General features: G+C 44.4%; 1 protein-coding gene across 6 annotated transcripts in view; it reads right to left on the bottom strand.

Moving 5' to 3' along the window:
• LOC1271327 (protein sickie) overlaps positions 1-16,721 on the bottom strand; it is a 279,487-nt gene that overhangs the window by 178,989 nt on the left and 83,777 nt on the right. The window lies entirely within an intron of this gene.

Here is a 16,721-nt window from a genome sequence, read left to right as displayed (position 1 = left end):
CCATTTTCCGGTGGTGATTTGTTTCTAGTGTGGCGCATTCGCCTCTAACAACACCCCAATCCAGAAATTGCCACCTTCACCTGTGCATAATAGATTTATTTGTCAAGCCACCGGTGATGATGTTAAGTTCCCGTGCTACCCCAAAATAGTCCGCCAACGAAACTGGCGTCGTTGAACGGCATGGTTTTTGTACATTAGAGCGGTTGTTTAGAAGAGCATAAAAATAGTCCCGAAATTAACCCTTCGCTGCTGATAGACAGTGGCGCCCCATCGTCCGCCTCACTGGACCAGCGCCACTGTCTCGTGGCCGTCGTGGCCCGTAAGAGCACAGCACCTTTCGGTGGTCTACTATATGGTCATGCGCCAGGGCACCTAGAGCAGTGTTGTTGTGGCAGTAGTAGCATCACGACACCGTCGCGGACTCGGCGAGTAAAATGGTACGTTATTTATAGACGGTTTGTTTTTCCACGTTTTGTTTCTTTGTTTATTTTCCATTCGAGTTCGAAAGGGTTCAAAGGCATTTGGACAGAGAGAGAGACAGAGAAGGAGTCGTACTGTTGTGCAGTGCAGTTGTGGTGCAGTTTCGGAACCACCAGACCAGACCCGGGACAGACCAGACCCGGGAAGTTTGTCTCTCGTCACAAGACCGCTGTGTCAGCTGGGGCGGTTGCACCTCGGTTGCACCCGTTTTCCAGAGCGTCCTCGGTGTCGTCTGGTGTTTTCCTGGTGTTGATGCATGACAAATGGATAATTGCGCTTTGACGAACTGTCAGACACGGTGGTGTGCGTTGTCGGGATTTACACAGATTTCCGTGCATAGCGCGCGATGAGCGCTGCACTATTATTATGTTCGGCGGAATTGCGGATCACTTGAAATATTGAAGTAGCATTGTCACCACAGTGAATGGCATAAAGCTCAATCAAAGCGACTTTAAACACGCACCTCAATTATGCTTGTGCTTTAAAAATGAATCCACAAGTCTGCAGGTAGCTGAAGGGAAATTTCGAACCTCCATTTCGGCACCTTTTGGACGTGTTGCATTATCAACGATTCCCCCGCGTGTCACGTGGCTCAAATTTGTTGTCGTGCATAATGAATGAGCAACCCGCAACCGGTACTGAAATCGGTGTTGGGTGTTATTTGATGCATTCATTAGTGGAGCTGAACCCGTAATCGACGTCAACTCCGGACCACACAGCGTTTGCAAGCGGAGTGGAGATATTTTGGAAACACGTTGGAACTCTGATTTGGTTTACAGGATTTCCGGTCGCTTTACCATGTATTCTGTTTCACAGCTAACGGGATAACTTCGTGGAACTCGAACAACAATAGCCTCGGAACATTTTACCAACAGTTTCGTGGAGATAATTTTGAGCCAGAGGTGCTTCCGAGGAACTCCAGGCGTTTTGGCGGAAAAAGTTCTCCAACGCTTTGGAAATACTTGGGATAATGATGGAACGAGTTTCTAGTGGAAACTTTTAGCATGTTTATGAACCGTCCATTCTCGTAGAATTTTAAGATCCCTTTCATTAACTTGGAACCCTTTTTCTCCCCCCCCCCCCCCCCCCCGGAGAGCTTTATCCTTGCGTGAAGGGTGAAAAATAATGAGCAAAATTGATTATCGAAATGGGGAATCGTATTTCAGCCTTTTCGGACTAATTTGTTCCATTTGCAGTTCAACCAGGATCCATTGGTGGAAATATGCGGTGCAAAACAAAAAAGGGACACTCCAACGGGTCAACACGCTACTAATGAAGCGAGTGTTTGGTTGGAGAAGAATTCATAAAAATAACCTAATTAGCAACACATTTCCTTCATAAATATCCTCGCCCTTTCGGATGGATGTTGACCAGCGGGTGAGAAGAAGCGATCCACCGCCATGTCGGGACCACCGCACTAACCTAATTTCAATTCCATCGGGTCAATCGCGGGCTTTCCCCAGTTTCGAGTGTCAGCATTTCTTCTTTCCCGACCCGGACATCGGAAACGGAAGCGGAAATGGAAACTACAGTGCCGTCCAAAACCTTTCAACAACATCATCAGGCACAGGCGTTGAAAAGTTTAGTTACATATCATCATCATCAACCGATGGCAAGCCCTTTTGGGAGTTTGGGAGGGAATGGAAAACAACAAAAAAAAAACCCTCAGAACCCTTCACCAATTTCTTCCCTTCTTTAGGATGGAGAAGGAGCACAATTCAAGAACTGACGAGTCTGTCAGCATTCGTCGATAAGCATCTTGATGGCCGGACGATTCGTGGGCGCCCTCAGCTTGACTGACAGCCCGTGGTTGCGTGGGCTCTCTCGCATTGGTTTCTTTATTCTCTTTAGCTTTGATTTCATTTTTCAATTCGAACGAGCATTCAAACTCCCAAAAGGTCACGGAACTCCGAGTCACACACAACAGTGGCATAATACACAGACACAGGCCTAGCGGAAACCCGCCGTGTGACGTAAGAAGGTCGTACCGTGAGCAACAGGGAACGCATTTGTTTACATTTCGAGCCGAATTTCTTTATTTAGGATACGCCCCGGAATCCACTGGCGATGGTGGCAAAGGTTGTTTTTTTAGGGTTGTTTTGTTATTATCTTCCGTTTCTTGGGTGGCTGCCCCGTACATTTCGGTGCACATTGCAATCGGAAATTGTAGCAAACAATCGATGATGGTGGCATAAGAAATAACATTCAGTGCGCCAACAGATTCCGAATGGTGGAAAATCAAACCACCGAGGGAAAAGGCAAATAGGAAATATGAAAGGAAAATAGAAAACTCCCCAAAAGCTGCGCTCCCGCAGATGCTCTCGTTAACGAAGAAGAACAAAAAAACAACAACAACAACTGGATCCTGGGATGTTAAAAGTTTGAATAAATAAATCTCATCCGACAGGGAGATGTGGCGTGTGCCACGGTCTCTTCCCTGCCTGCTGATGTTCCCTACCGGCTGCTGGTGTTGTCCATTCGTCGTCTATTTCCATGAAACGCTAGCCTCAAAAGGTAGCATAAATGTTTAATGTTTGATGTGTTGCAGAGGGGATTTTCCCACCCGGGTCCCAGGTCCCCAGTAGACCATAACTTCTGAGCTGCCTCCGCACCTAAAAACACCGACTGCTTTTAAGGTGCAAATCAGATTGCGATCAATCGGATCAGGCAAAGAGCTAGCCGTTCTCCATTTAGGATGTTCTACAACGGGCGGTGTCGTTTGAGCGAAGATTTAAAATGCCCCAGACACCGGACGACCCTAACCGGGGGGCGGGCGGCTACGGCTATGGTACTCCGTAACTCCGACTACCAGTGTTGAATCGATTAAGGAGGCGAGATTTACTGCTCACCTAACGCACTTAAGTGTCGCTTTCTTTTCAAGTCGTTTTGGATCGGGATTACAGATTAAGCGCCGTAGAGCAAGAGAAAAAGGTCGTTCGGGTGGAGATGGCCCCCCGGATGGCAGGCAAAATAGATGACGTTCGATTCTTCGGCACGCTAGTCACTAACCGGGGGTGGGTACACTAATCCACTGCAGTTGAACAGATGAGTGTACATTATTCGCTACAAAACGGGATGATCATTCATCCGGTGTGGCACCCACCGATGGGGGAGGACATCGATCGATCAAGCAGGCAAATGCCAGCCCGGTCAGAAACGTTTCGTAAGTATGCGTCTAATTGTTTGTTCCACACCACTTGGCTGGCTTAAAATCAGATAATCCAACTTCAAAAATTCGATTCATGAGCTCGGTTGGGAAGGAAAGAGAAACGAGCGCAATATTACATCCACACCTTTCGCTCCGCAATGTGCTAAGAAGATTACATTTAAAATTCCAAATTAATTTCCTTCTACATTGTATCACTTTATCCACGAATCAGTTCCTTTTCTGTCAAGATCCATCCTTTTTTTCTTCCATCTTTTTGAAGGTGAGGATTCTCGGGGGGGGTTGTTTCACCCACGGAGATGAAGATCCCGTAAATTGTAAATGCATCCGAGCGCGAGCGCTGTCTCATCATCGGATGGAAGTGAATTCTGCGAAATGCATGCGCGCTCGTTTTCCCTTTAATTGATTCACCTTTGCAGCGGCATTCCATGGGCGCACTGGAAATGTAAAAAGAGGCATTGCTTGCTCACGGCCAATTTCAAGAAACGATGATTTTACGTCCCGGCGCAGTTCACATTAACGTCAAGAGGATATAAATAGCTGAAAATTAGCGAACCAAATATCGTTGGCCCTCATGCCAGGGCGGAGGGCACAACAAAATCGTTTCATTCGAATTTCATTTCCTCACTCGATATTGCGCGCACTTGAAAATACGGGGCAATTCGCGTGCAATAATTTATTGCAAAATTTTATGCACAGCAAAACGAAATGCATTTATATTTCTGTTCCCGGGTTTGGGGCAAATTAAACACCGCTCTTGAGTGCAACAGCTCGATTGAGAGTGCAATAGGTTCTTGAACCTCTTGGAACTGAAAGGCAGAAAAACGGGGGCGTTGCGAATTGCTTGAGATGTGAAATGTGAAATACGCGTGCATAAAAATTGATTTAACCGGTTGCTTGAAATGCAGGGGCTTTAGTTCTAGTTGAGGTACATTCAAGAATTGTTGGAGCATGAAATCCTAGCGGATTTTTTTAAACTCAATGTATTCTAATATCGAATATTTCAACTAGTTTGATCTCCTACATCGTTTCGACAAAAGATATATAACAGAGAAAAAAATCGTTCAAGTAAGATTGCTCGTGACACTGCTTTCCCACTGCGAAATTTACGCCAATGCACTTCTTTTCTTTATTCTCCTTCCCGCAGCAATCAATCACTCGTTGCTTTTCGACACATTTTCACCATCAAACAAACACACACACAAACACACACCACTCTTCCCACTTGTCAAGCGGAACATCTCTTTTCACCCGCGCACAACCGTATGATTCACTGACAGCAGCAAAGCCTGCCGGGGGCGAGTTGAGTGCAATTTACAAACTGATCAACTTCTTCCCGACACTTGTAAACAAATGCACTGCGCTTCCTTCCGGCATGTAAGGTTGGTTGTTTTTTTTTTCCTTTTTCCTGTACTTCTTCCTTTCCATTTTGTGGGGTGTGTGTAAATCACTTTAACTGCTGCACAAACACTCCCGCAAATTTCCCACGCACAGCGCAAGAGGTGATCATTACGATTTTATATCTGTGAGTAATAAAACCACATCACACAACGGCACGTGATTTGTGGCCGATTCGCAAATAATAACACCAATATCAAATTGAATACACCTTTTCTGAATTGAATGAAACACTCACAACCTCCCGGTTCGTAGGGAGCGTCACGATTTATTCTACGCCAACATCAACCGACGCACATTTACCCGTAAAGCTAAAAATTCACTTCGCACAGCATAGCTTGCTTGCAGAATTATGCGCAAACACACACAGACACTGACACACCTTGTGAACAGCTCCTCGGAGGACGATGTGATGCATCCGTTTCGCTGTATCAAGCCATCAGATGCATCTTCGGAACTATTTTTAAAGTAACACTCCCGGAATTAATCGCCCTAATAAATTGCCAACCTTCCGCATGGGGCGCTGCACTCTCACAATCACTGTACTGTTGGACTCCGGATTATTATCGAACTACCGTTCACTAAGCGGCACACGTGTGCATGCGTCAGGCGACCAGCAGATTGAAGACGCCAACGATCGCACACAAGCCAGGACCGTCGTCGTCGTCGTACGCCCGTTCCAACGCCAACACGATCGATTTCTGAGCCGCCCCGGACGGGAACGCGTGCGCCATGACGCCCTATTCTATGCTGCACGCACTGCGCATGACGCAAACCGATCGGGGCCGGCACACTGTATGCACACGTTCGTCATCAGGGTACTGGTACCGTGGGTTCTTGGTACCGCGTCTCTGTCGCTGCCTTAAGCTGGTGCGTTCTTGAAGGTGCGTTCTGCCGTACGAGCGGCTTTGGCGGCGGCTCAGTACAAACGGCTACGCCGTGCGCTGACTTATTTGGCAACGGTGTTTGATGGGAAATCAGCGCCCAATGGGGTGGTGAAGGTGAAGGTAAAGAAGAACCTTCCCACTCGGTGCGAGGGAAAAAGGGCCAACACGGTGACGATGACGCATAAATAACGGACGCGTTCGTACTGAAGCGTCTATCGCTTTGTCTTTCGTCTTTGCATTTGATCGGTCGGTTGCGTTACGGTTCCCATTTCTTCCCTTCCCCGGAAAATTGTCCCCAAATCCCAAATGGAAGGCGGCTTTAAGGTACGCACTGGCAAGCTTCCGCAACAGAACACGGTGACGGTATGACCTTCGCGCAGCATAATAGCGTTTGATGCTGCCTGATACCCAGCAGTATCCATCTGAAATGATGGCCCTGGTGGCCGTTACGGATGTTTACGTAACAGTGCCAGCTGTTCTTGGGACGCTTTCTATGTTTCAACCATATTTGGGGAGGGATAATTCGATTTGACAGTTTTCGTTCCAGATGGGTGGCAGCGTGTGTTGAAGTCGGTCGAACAATTTTGGGAAAACATTTGTTAAAAGCAAAGCGCGCACACACAAACACATTTCTGGAAGGGATTTGGAACATAAATCTATCAATACCTCGCGTGTGTTGCTACAAATTAACACGTTAAATTAACACCTGACGGGGAGAAATGGGAGGAGCAGATTTATTTATGATGCAGAAAATTATCTCAATTGGAAAGGAGACGTCTTAGTTAAAGTAATGAAAAAGGGGTATTGGTTGGTTAGGAAGAATATGAAATGACTCAATTCGTTGTCAATTTTATCATAAAACTTCCACAATCACTTGTTTATGGTACACTTAGTTAAAGAAAATAGAATTATTAATGTGCATTTGCTCTGCAGTTTGCATAATTTTAGGCGTGATTTTACGTTTTATGCAGATTTTAACACTAATATTGATGTTATATGCTAATTATTAAAAAAAAACAGTAATAGTTACTTTAAAGCTGTCACGATTTTCATAAAACAAAATGGCTTGTAATAGTGCAGTTATCCCAATTCTTAATGGTTTCAATCAATATGATATCAATCAACAATAGTACGCGACTAACAATCTATTTCATTTGAATAATGTCCCTGGTAAGCAACCGTTTCAGCCGCCATTTAGCTGCCTGATTTTCAATCAAGAACAACTCGCATGTCGTTCGATTGAATAATTCATGCTTATAACTGGGCTCGCGCCATCACACTGGTGGACACCAAATTTTTGTTCCCAGCTTTGATATGCTGCTCGTGTGTTGTTTTGCATATTTTTGAACAGCAGCAGCACGATCACCATTGAATTGATGGCCATGTAATGGATATTATTTTTGCAGCCCATCAATAAGCGGCCGTATTATGCTTAGTCAATTACCATACGAGCTGTGGCTGTTCGCGTTTACAAGCCTTCCAGCGTTGGGATCGATTTTGGCATTCTAATTTGACACAGACACACACCACAGCTCAAAACCACCTATCAGCGCTGGTTGCAGTGTTTTAGCATGCTCGGTTTCTGTATTTTCTCTTCCACCAAGCATCGGTGACATCGGTATGAAATATTTGGCAGCTGCCAGCTCTGGAATGTCCTGGACCCGTGTCCCTTGTGCAGCGAACGCTTGTACCTTTCCCTCAGTTTCATGGGCCTCTCGGTATCGATTATGGGAACAAATGTTCATCAAACTCTCTTCCACCCGAGAGAGCCACTCGAGACCGACGACACATGCTTGCTTGTGCTGGTGCCAGACAACCACCATTAGCGCCGCCGGCGATAATAATACAACCCATCAGCCACAGCAGTAGCACTACCCGATCGATATAGCCTGCAACATACAGGGAGCTCCCGTTCTGAAGGGAGGTTTAGGCCAAAACCGGGAAGACATTAAAAAAATCCCCAACCTACCTTCAACCAACGGACATTGACACTGAAACCATTATCATTTAGCCTCGCGGTTTGCTCTTTTTGGACAGGGGATCGTCCAAGCAGAAAGAAAAACAGGGGGAAGCGACTCGATGCTGACAAATCCAGGGCCAGGCAGCGAGCACGCTCGTCCCGATTTTCGTCGACGCTATGGTTCTGCCATAGCCAATCTGCAGCAGCCATTGACCCAACCGCAACATAATTAGTGCAGCCCGCACAGTGCACCCACGACGGTGGGGCGGTGGAAAAGCGAACGTTTTGTTTATGATGCAATCGGCTGGTGCACAGCGGCCGCACAGGCATGGGAGCCAAAGAAGCCAATACAAACAAACACTGGCCCATGCACACAAACAGTGCAGTGCGGAAGGCAAGCAGTGGGTAGGTTTTATGCATTTCCAATCGAGAAACAATTTGCATAATTTAATAACCTTCCTTTTTTCGCTCTCTCTCTAGATTGCAGCTCGTGATAGTGCGCTGTAAGCGCGTACCGTAATCGTTGGTCGATTTTTGTCAGCTTGTGGTATGTGGTGGTGATTATTATTCGGATGAGTGTATTATCATATTTTTCATACATAATTTCTTCATTGTGCGTTGGTTGTAGCATTTGGTTGTGTCCTTTTTTTATTTTATGTAAAAATGATGCAACAGCTGGCACCTCAAATCTTTGGAGCCAGAAGGTAACATGTGCAGGAGTTCGAATTAGTAAGTTGATAGATGATTTAATTAAAAAAATGCATCACTATAAAAGCGGACAATAGTAGGCCCCCAAAAATGCTAATACTTTCTAAACATTCAGTTCAAGAATTAGGGTAAATGTACCAATAGTGGTGCAATTTGTAGTGGTACCGATGTGTTTTAATGGATTTAAAGTGTCAGGAAGGACAATTTCTGAATATTTTAACACATATGTTTTGGAATATGTTTTATCTTCGCAATCACAACCATTTTTACCCTGAAATACATCAAATTTACGAAAAAATACATATTTTTGTGTCTGCTTCGTTGTACCTATAATGGTGGTATGGTTCCTATAGTCGTCGTATTGTGTTCCTATAGTGGTGGTAAACAAAGATGTATAACAAAAGGTGTCTAATATCTATGAAACTGAGTTTCGCAGCTGTTTTCGTATGAATAGCAAGGATTGCTGCCATAACATTGATTACTTGCGTAATTTGATCGTAAAAAATGTATAAATTTGATCGATGAAACTATTGACTAAAGTACTGCATCACACCTGTCGTCAACCTACACCCGGAAGAGTGTGCTTGGTTTGAAGTCAATTTTTCATTCAGCCAGATAAGCGAATTTTGGCCTGTTTTTGGTAAATTATCTACATAAAACTCATTTCTGTTGCTTATTTTAGTGAAAACAGTACGACATGTCAAAAATTTCCCCGAAAAAATCTAAAACGACCTGTTTTTATCGATTTTATAACTATAACCACTACAGGAACATGCCTGTTTTGTGTACCTATAATGGCACTATGGTAAAAAACACTTAAAAATGCATAAATATGGTTAAAAGGGAAATAATTTTAGTAAAACAATAACATTTCATAACAGTTATGTTGAAAAACTAGTAATTGCGTGGTTATGTGGTCGTTTAGAACGTTAACAGAAAAATGAGTATCGTTATGTAATCCTGAGGATTTTGGAAAAATGTTGACACATTTCACAAAATAATGGATTTTTCGGTCACTAAGTAACGGAATGGCCCCATTTAACTTTTAAACCCTTTGTAAAAGGCCAGGGTACATTTCACACTAACATAAATAACATAATTACTTTTAATTTGCCCTATGAACCGTATTTTAGAGCAATAGCACCACTATTGGTACGACCACCACTATAGGTAGATTTACCCTATGTTCTTTTATACAACGAATTCCTACATTGACATTGGTATGGCATGATATCACAAATGTTAATGACCAATTCTGTTCACAAAAATCTTCGTCGCAAAATTCTTGGTCGCAAAATTCTTGGTTGTAAAATTCTTGGTCGCAAACTTCTTGGTCGCAAACTGATTGGTCGCAAACTTCTTGGTCGCAAAAGTCTTGTTCGCAAACTGATTGGTCGCAAACTGCTTGATCACAAACTGCTTGGTCGTAAACTTCTTGGTCGCAAAATTCTTGGTCGCAAAATTCTTGGTCGCAAAATTCTTGGTCGCAAAATTCTTGGTCGCAAAGCTCTTGGGGGCAAAGCTCTTGGTCGCAAAATTCTTGGTCGCAAAAATTGATAAAAGTTTGATTATAAATTTAAAAAACTTATTTTCATATGGTATTTGTAAATTATTTCAAATTATGTTGTTATCCTGTCTTCAAAATTAGCATTTTTGGGGGCCTACTATTGTCCACTTTTATAGTGATGTATTTTTGTAATTCACAATCGAACATCCACAACCACATTATTTCATAGCACCTCTATTTATACACAAAACCAAAACGCATCAAACGACCAAACCAGCTCATCATTAATTGCTCCCCTAGCAAACGCGCTCCATCGCTTAACTGCATCGATGCAACACGTACGCATCTGTAACGGTTGAAGCACAACATAATTTCCCTAATTGAATCATCTCTAGCCCTGTTGCCTCACCAGAGCGTGGACGCGTAGAATTCTGTAAACAATTCACGATCAGCTCTTCAAACGTCACGTTCCTTTTCCCTCTCTCTCTCTTTCTCTCCCTGTCTCTTTCTCTCTAGCTTCCATCGTTTGTGTGTGTGTTTGGCATGTAAATATTTGCAATTTCACTTTTCATCACCTCGGTGCAAATGAAACACATCACAAATGCACATGAGCCCATGGAATCCGTTTGTGAGGATCAATATTTAAACGCATTTCGATTTCGCCAGAACGGCATCTAGAACGGACCACGCTGGAACAGTATGGCGCCAGGGTGAGCTGGGGGAGATGGGAGGGCAAAAAGCCGATTGAAACAACATTGACACTTCCGTAAACAATCCAGCACAGCGCGTGAGCGTGGTGAAAAACCAATCGATTATTGTTCAATGGTGACAAGCGGCTTTACCTCACTTGGTGTTACTCTCCTTGCCTTTGGCAGAACGATACGCTGTTGTTTGGATTCGGAAAATTACAATTTGATTAAAACAAATGATGACATTTATCATGTTCGAACACCTTGCACTTTATACATACAAACACGCACAAACACGACGCCGGTAAAGCTTTGTCTGCCGACTGACCACCGAAACAGTCACCGCATGTTGACTCCGTCTGGAACCTTTGAGGATGGGCGTGTTGGGGGGATGGAACACGGTCGCCCCGTCATACCGATTTCAGTTCGGAAATGCAATTACTCATCGATTGCACGGACCAAGGGTCGACCGGCTCTTCCTGCACGGTGACGGTATCGTTTCACTCACAGCGTTGATGTCAACAATTTCCCAACACTCTCCCGCACTCACTCGTGCAGCACTCAGATCAAACGGGGCGCTCTCGGTGCAGATTGCAGGACGTGACCTCCAACCGGGCAGCAGCTTTGGAGTCGATCTGTCTGACCACGTTCACGGGAAAAACAAACAGTCGAATGCAAACACAGTGCTACAGCCTACTGGAAAAGTGAAACCAGTTGCAGCCCCGGTCGTTTGCTGGTCGACGGTATGTTGTGATTGAGCAATGGTTCGCCAGTGCAGTTCGTTTTGATGTTGCATTGGAGTTGTGCATTTGAGTGGTCGGCATGTGTAGCAAACAGAAACGCAAGGTTTTTTTTGGTTTGTTTGGTTTTTTCGGACGAATAAACAAACAGAAAAATCTGGGACTGGGCATCGAAAAGCAATTATGGATGGAAAACTGGAAACGAATTGCACTAACCCCTGCCTGATGATAATTTTACTTTCATTTTCAGAAGCAAATGTATGTTTTTGCCCCCAGTTTGAATGTTCATATTTAAAGAACATCCACTGGGAAGCAACAAATGTTTTTTTGTATAAGTTTAGATTCATAACAAGCTTAAAATATTCTAGATTGTACACCCTATGCAAAATGTGTCAATAAACGCACAAAAGTATGCAATATGCATTAACAAAATCAAATTGTCCAGATAACATTAAATTGCATACTTTTAGGTGTTTCATATTTTCCAACGCTGACCGTGATTATTTTAAGCATTAAAAACTTTTATTTTCTGCAACCAACAGTTGAACTACACGTGAAACCTCTTAAAACCATTTGCTGATGAGTAGATTTTGAGTACAAAACCTTTTCCACTCAACCCATAAACGATAAACACCCATAAAAGCAGGAGTTAAGCCGGTCGGCAGGACATCGGTCAACCATATTATGGCGAGCGCGTTGTCGACCACCGGATTTTCCACCTCGCAAATCACCCGGGATTACAATCCAAATCATCCGATTATCAGCTCCGGAGGTTTTCCCGGACCCTGTGCTGAAACCGTGTACTGTATGCTGAATTCGTGAACGTGATCAAACTGCGCCAACATCACCGGCAGAATGACGTCCCAAACGCGTCCCCTCAAAAGAGCGAACGTATCATTTCATCATCGAAGCAGCGAGGAGTGTAAAGCACGCACTGGGACATCCCTGGACAAGCGTGAAGCGCAGTGAGGAAGCTATTTTCACACCACACGAGCCTTTGTTTGGCTGTTGTCCGCGCAAAAGGGGCTCAGTGTTTTCCGATCGATGGACGGTGTGTGGACGGTGTATATTTGCATAGCAGCATTTAAAAGTGTAATCTAGTCCATCCATCTCATGTCAATAGCGGATAAATGAGTCGTTTTTCACGCGCCATACCATGACGATGTTCGTAGGGTGACGTGTTTTGCAGGGAGCAGGTTCGATGTTTCCTGGAGTAAGTAACGACCACGAGGGATGGTACCTAGACGGTTTCCCTAATGGCATAAGGTGATACATACTACCGACGGTGAAGCAACGGTGAATAATTGGAAATGTTGTGCTGAATTGAAGTTACTCAGATGTGTTTGTGTCATCATATCTATGAGCTTAACGAGAACGTATGATGCTTGTTCAATTTCCGCAATAAGTTAGCCTAAAAGTATGCAACCGGTATGTCAAAAGATTGCTATTAGATAGCATGATAGTGTTTAATTGGAATGATAAAAAGGAAACAGTTAAAATCTCCAAACTGAAACATTTCTTTAATTTACAGACACTTCAATGTAGCATTTTCACAATGCCTTGATGGACATCCTTTTCTTGAACATGGCGTAACCCACACTCTCTTTGTTCCCGTTTGGTAGGTGCAAATCTCTCTGAAAGCATCATTTTTGTAACTACTTTTCTCGTTACATTTCAGCGCATTCGTTTGGTAAGAGCATAGAACCAGTTTCTCGGCCAACGACCACTCGCTCGATAAATACACTTTCAATTCGGGTAAATAAAATGCTCCTTACCACCAGGAAAAGTTCGTTGCATAACCCATCCACTAAAGAACAGTAGATATCAGGCCACAGTTCCAGCGCCACAATGCATGGGAAAACCATGCAGAAACTCTTTCTCTTATACTTTCGCTAGCAAACTGACAAATACAATGGACAGGATGGGGAAGCATGGACGAGTTCCTTCCCAATAATGTGGCATCCATTGGAGAAGTTCAGTGTGTGTGACGATAGAGTTTCTCCTCGCCAGACACTTCAACTCCAGCACCACCGGGGGCAGATCGATACCGACCGAATAGCAGCAGTCTGAACCGATTCAACAGCAGCACTGTGCTTCTAGGGTACTTTTATCAAGTGTTTAGCTATATCGGACAGGAATTCCACAGCGAAGCTTACCGTGCATGCACAACAAAAACTGAAAGGAAAAGCAACAAGGAACCCAGGTTATTGCTGCACCGACCACAAACCACTCCACCGTTTTCGACAATAGTTGTGTTTCCGTTTCCGGGCCGTTGAGCGTCCGGTTTTGTTTGTGGTTTTTCCATTCGTCCTTCTCTTAAGGTGCATCATCGTACAGCAAACAAGCTGCAACGTTGCACCGCGTTTGATGGTTGGACGGTGTTTCTCGTTTGAAGTTTTGCCCAGCACCACAGCACCAATCTCTTCGGTGAGTGTGATTGCACTCGAAAGAGGGGGATGAATGAATGCTGGGCAGGGAATGGGGCGAGCTTGTGTACATACTTTACGGACAAATTGTCTCAGTATGCTGCTTGCAGCATAAGGACGAGAACTTCACTTTATTGACCACAGTGTGGGCTCGAGCGGGCACAAAGAATGAAAAGGTTCAATTATGGTTATTACTTTAGCATAATTGCAAAACTTCTGCTCTTGCTCGGTCAATACTTTGGTCAATACAAATCGGTACAGACATTTTAATCTGCTCGTAAATAATTCCAGTTTGCAAAATGCACAGCAAACAGGGCATTTTCTTTTGCCCGTATACCGAAAGCTTCCAACTGTAGGCTCATAATAAAATCAACACATTGTCGATGGCACCGTACTCAGCATAATCGGATCGGAGTCCAGATCCAGGTCCTGCTCGCACCGCCAGCGTTCGTGAGCAAACTCAATTCCCCTGATGGCCGGCAGGGTGTTTCCGTCCCATTTCCTGCCCCATTTCCTGGCAAGCTTCCAAGCGTCCGACCTTAAACCGTTGGCAATGTGCGATGCTTTTCCACACACAAAATCGGAAGCATCGGATGCCTTCAACTGCTCGACGATCATTTCCGAAAGTGATTCAACACATGCACAAGCCGGTGGCCGGACGGTGACCACAATTTTGGATGCGTTTTCTGGAGCACACGAACACAGAGAGAGAGAGAGAGTAGAGACAGGGAGGAACCCTGTTGAGCCATCTAGAGGCATGTTTTCCAGCCGTCGGGTGCTGGGTCCTCTCTCGCTGTGGATTGTGTCTGAATATTTATGCGTGAGCCAAAGCATAACAGAGCAACGGTCGGGGGAATAATTCAGTTCCGCGTTTCGGTTGTTGTTTTAAGGTTTGTTTGTTTGTGCCAGCCGATATCCTGCCGGTTGACTCTCGCTCTCTCACGCTGGGGAATGATGACGTTTAGTCAACGGGGGTACGGATATTGGATATCAAATGTGGTTCAGTTGAAATAGTTCCCAAATGCACAGAACAGCACGGTACGGAGTCAACATCGCTCCAAGTGCTTGGAATATACATTTCAGCAGCAATAACACTCCAGCCAAACTCCACCGAGTGTCATCTTCATTGCCGCTCCAAAAAAAAGCACCAAAAGCCAAACGCTACGCTTTTGAGCTCGTAAATTTTCAATCCACTGCCCATGTCCAGTCAAGCGCCGCTCAACATTTTCATTCCGAAAGAACTCTCACATTCTAATCCACACCCAAAACGGGGACCAAAGGCTGCTTCTATCCCACTGGCTCAATGGTCAGTGTCATGTTTCCAGTTTCAAACCCCTGCAGGGTTCTGGGCTCTTGGTCCGGTGTCTTTGTCAGCATAAAATAAACATGTATTAATTAGTCCGACACGCAGGAACGTCCCCAACACTCAGGGACGGCGGTGTGTCCGATCCCAACCAACCGAACCCATGTCAATGTGTCGCTTTTGGTGACTTTGACCTTCGGCCTTCCTTGTAGACCTTTCTTGTACTCGGGGGTTTTCACTCCATGGGCCGAACAATTCCATGGCTTCCTGCCCAATGGGTGTCATCGGACGGTAGAACAACGTACCAAAAGGATCTTTGCTCTGCCCCAAGCTTAGGTCCCTACGGTCGGTCACCTGAGCCGGACTATTGACTTTTGGGCCAAAAAAGCCAAAGGCCACCTTTCACCGGACGATTGTCATTAGCAGACTGTGCCGTGCTGTTCGTAAAGCGATCGCGGCGTTCTGTTCGAAACGGGAACAGGTTTGATAAATGAGCTGGGAGTTTCGGTCCATGTTTTCGCTTGATTAACGTGAAGATGTGTTGGTTTTCGTTTGGCCACGCTGGGAGCGGTTTTAATCGATCGCTTCATTAAAGGTCCTTTCACCAGAAGTTTTGAAAGTTTAATTTTAGTGTTTCAATCGCTAGGGCGCTAAATTGTTTTTTGTTTTTGTTTTAATAAATTGCTATGTTAAAGCATTTTAATGAACCGTTTACAGCTTCCAATCAAAGCTTTCTGTTTATATCGTCGTTAAAAACGCCTAAAAATATGCAACGTGTGTCTAAAAATCACGGTTTTAAAACGTTTAAACAATTTTCCAATTTTAGTCTTTAAAAAGTTGACGTCAAAAGCACACAACTCGATTTGTAACTTTAATCTTGAGCCTCAAACATCGATTTTTTTTTCATGAAATCAATACACACTCGCCTTTTCCGTGCAAAGCGGTTTTCGTTTCACTTTAGATCTCTTATCTTTACAAGAGTAATGCATCTTTACTGCCCCATTGCCCCATCGTTCCTGTCGACTTTTCGAAGCAATAAATGTCTGCAGCAGACGTGAAAGCGTAACGGACGAGTATCGATTCAGCATTTTGAGGCGTTTGATAGGACTCAATGCAGTAAGCGAAAACGGACGCATGGTGGTATGGGTGTAATGCGCAAGGAAGCCGAACCATACTAACGAGAACCAAATCATCCAGCCTAAGGATAGACAACACACGTCCGGTCGATTCACTTTCTTCCACTCGGGTGGACTTTCACTTTGGCGTACTATCATGCCAAAACGAGGAGAAAAATTATTATTTCAACTACAGTGTTCGTTTTTTTCTACTGCTGCTCATCGTACATCGTCATGCACTAACCGTACTCAGTGAAATGAAAACATGTTATACTACTTACACGCACATCGAGTAACGAAGCGAGTGGTAACTGATCGGCTGAAGTTGTTCAATGTGGTTAT

This window comes from Anopheles gambiae, chromosome 3 (genome assembly GCF_943734735.2).
Source record: "Anopheles gambiae chromosome 3, idAnoGambNW_F1_1, whole genome shotgun sequence".
In the NCBI taxonomy this organism is placed as follows: Eukaryota; Metazoa; Arthropoda; class Insecta; order Diptera; family Culicidae; genus Anopheles; species Anopheles gambiae.
The sequence above is the reverse complement of the archived record's forward strand: the minus strand, read 5'-3'. Positions and strand labels throughout refer to the sequence as shown.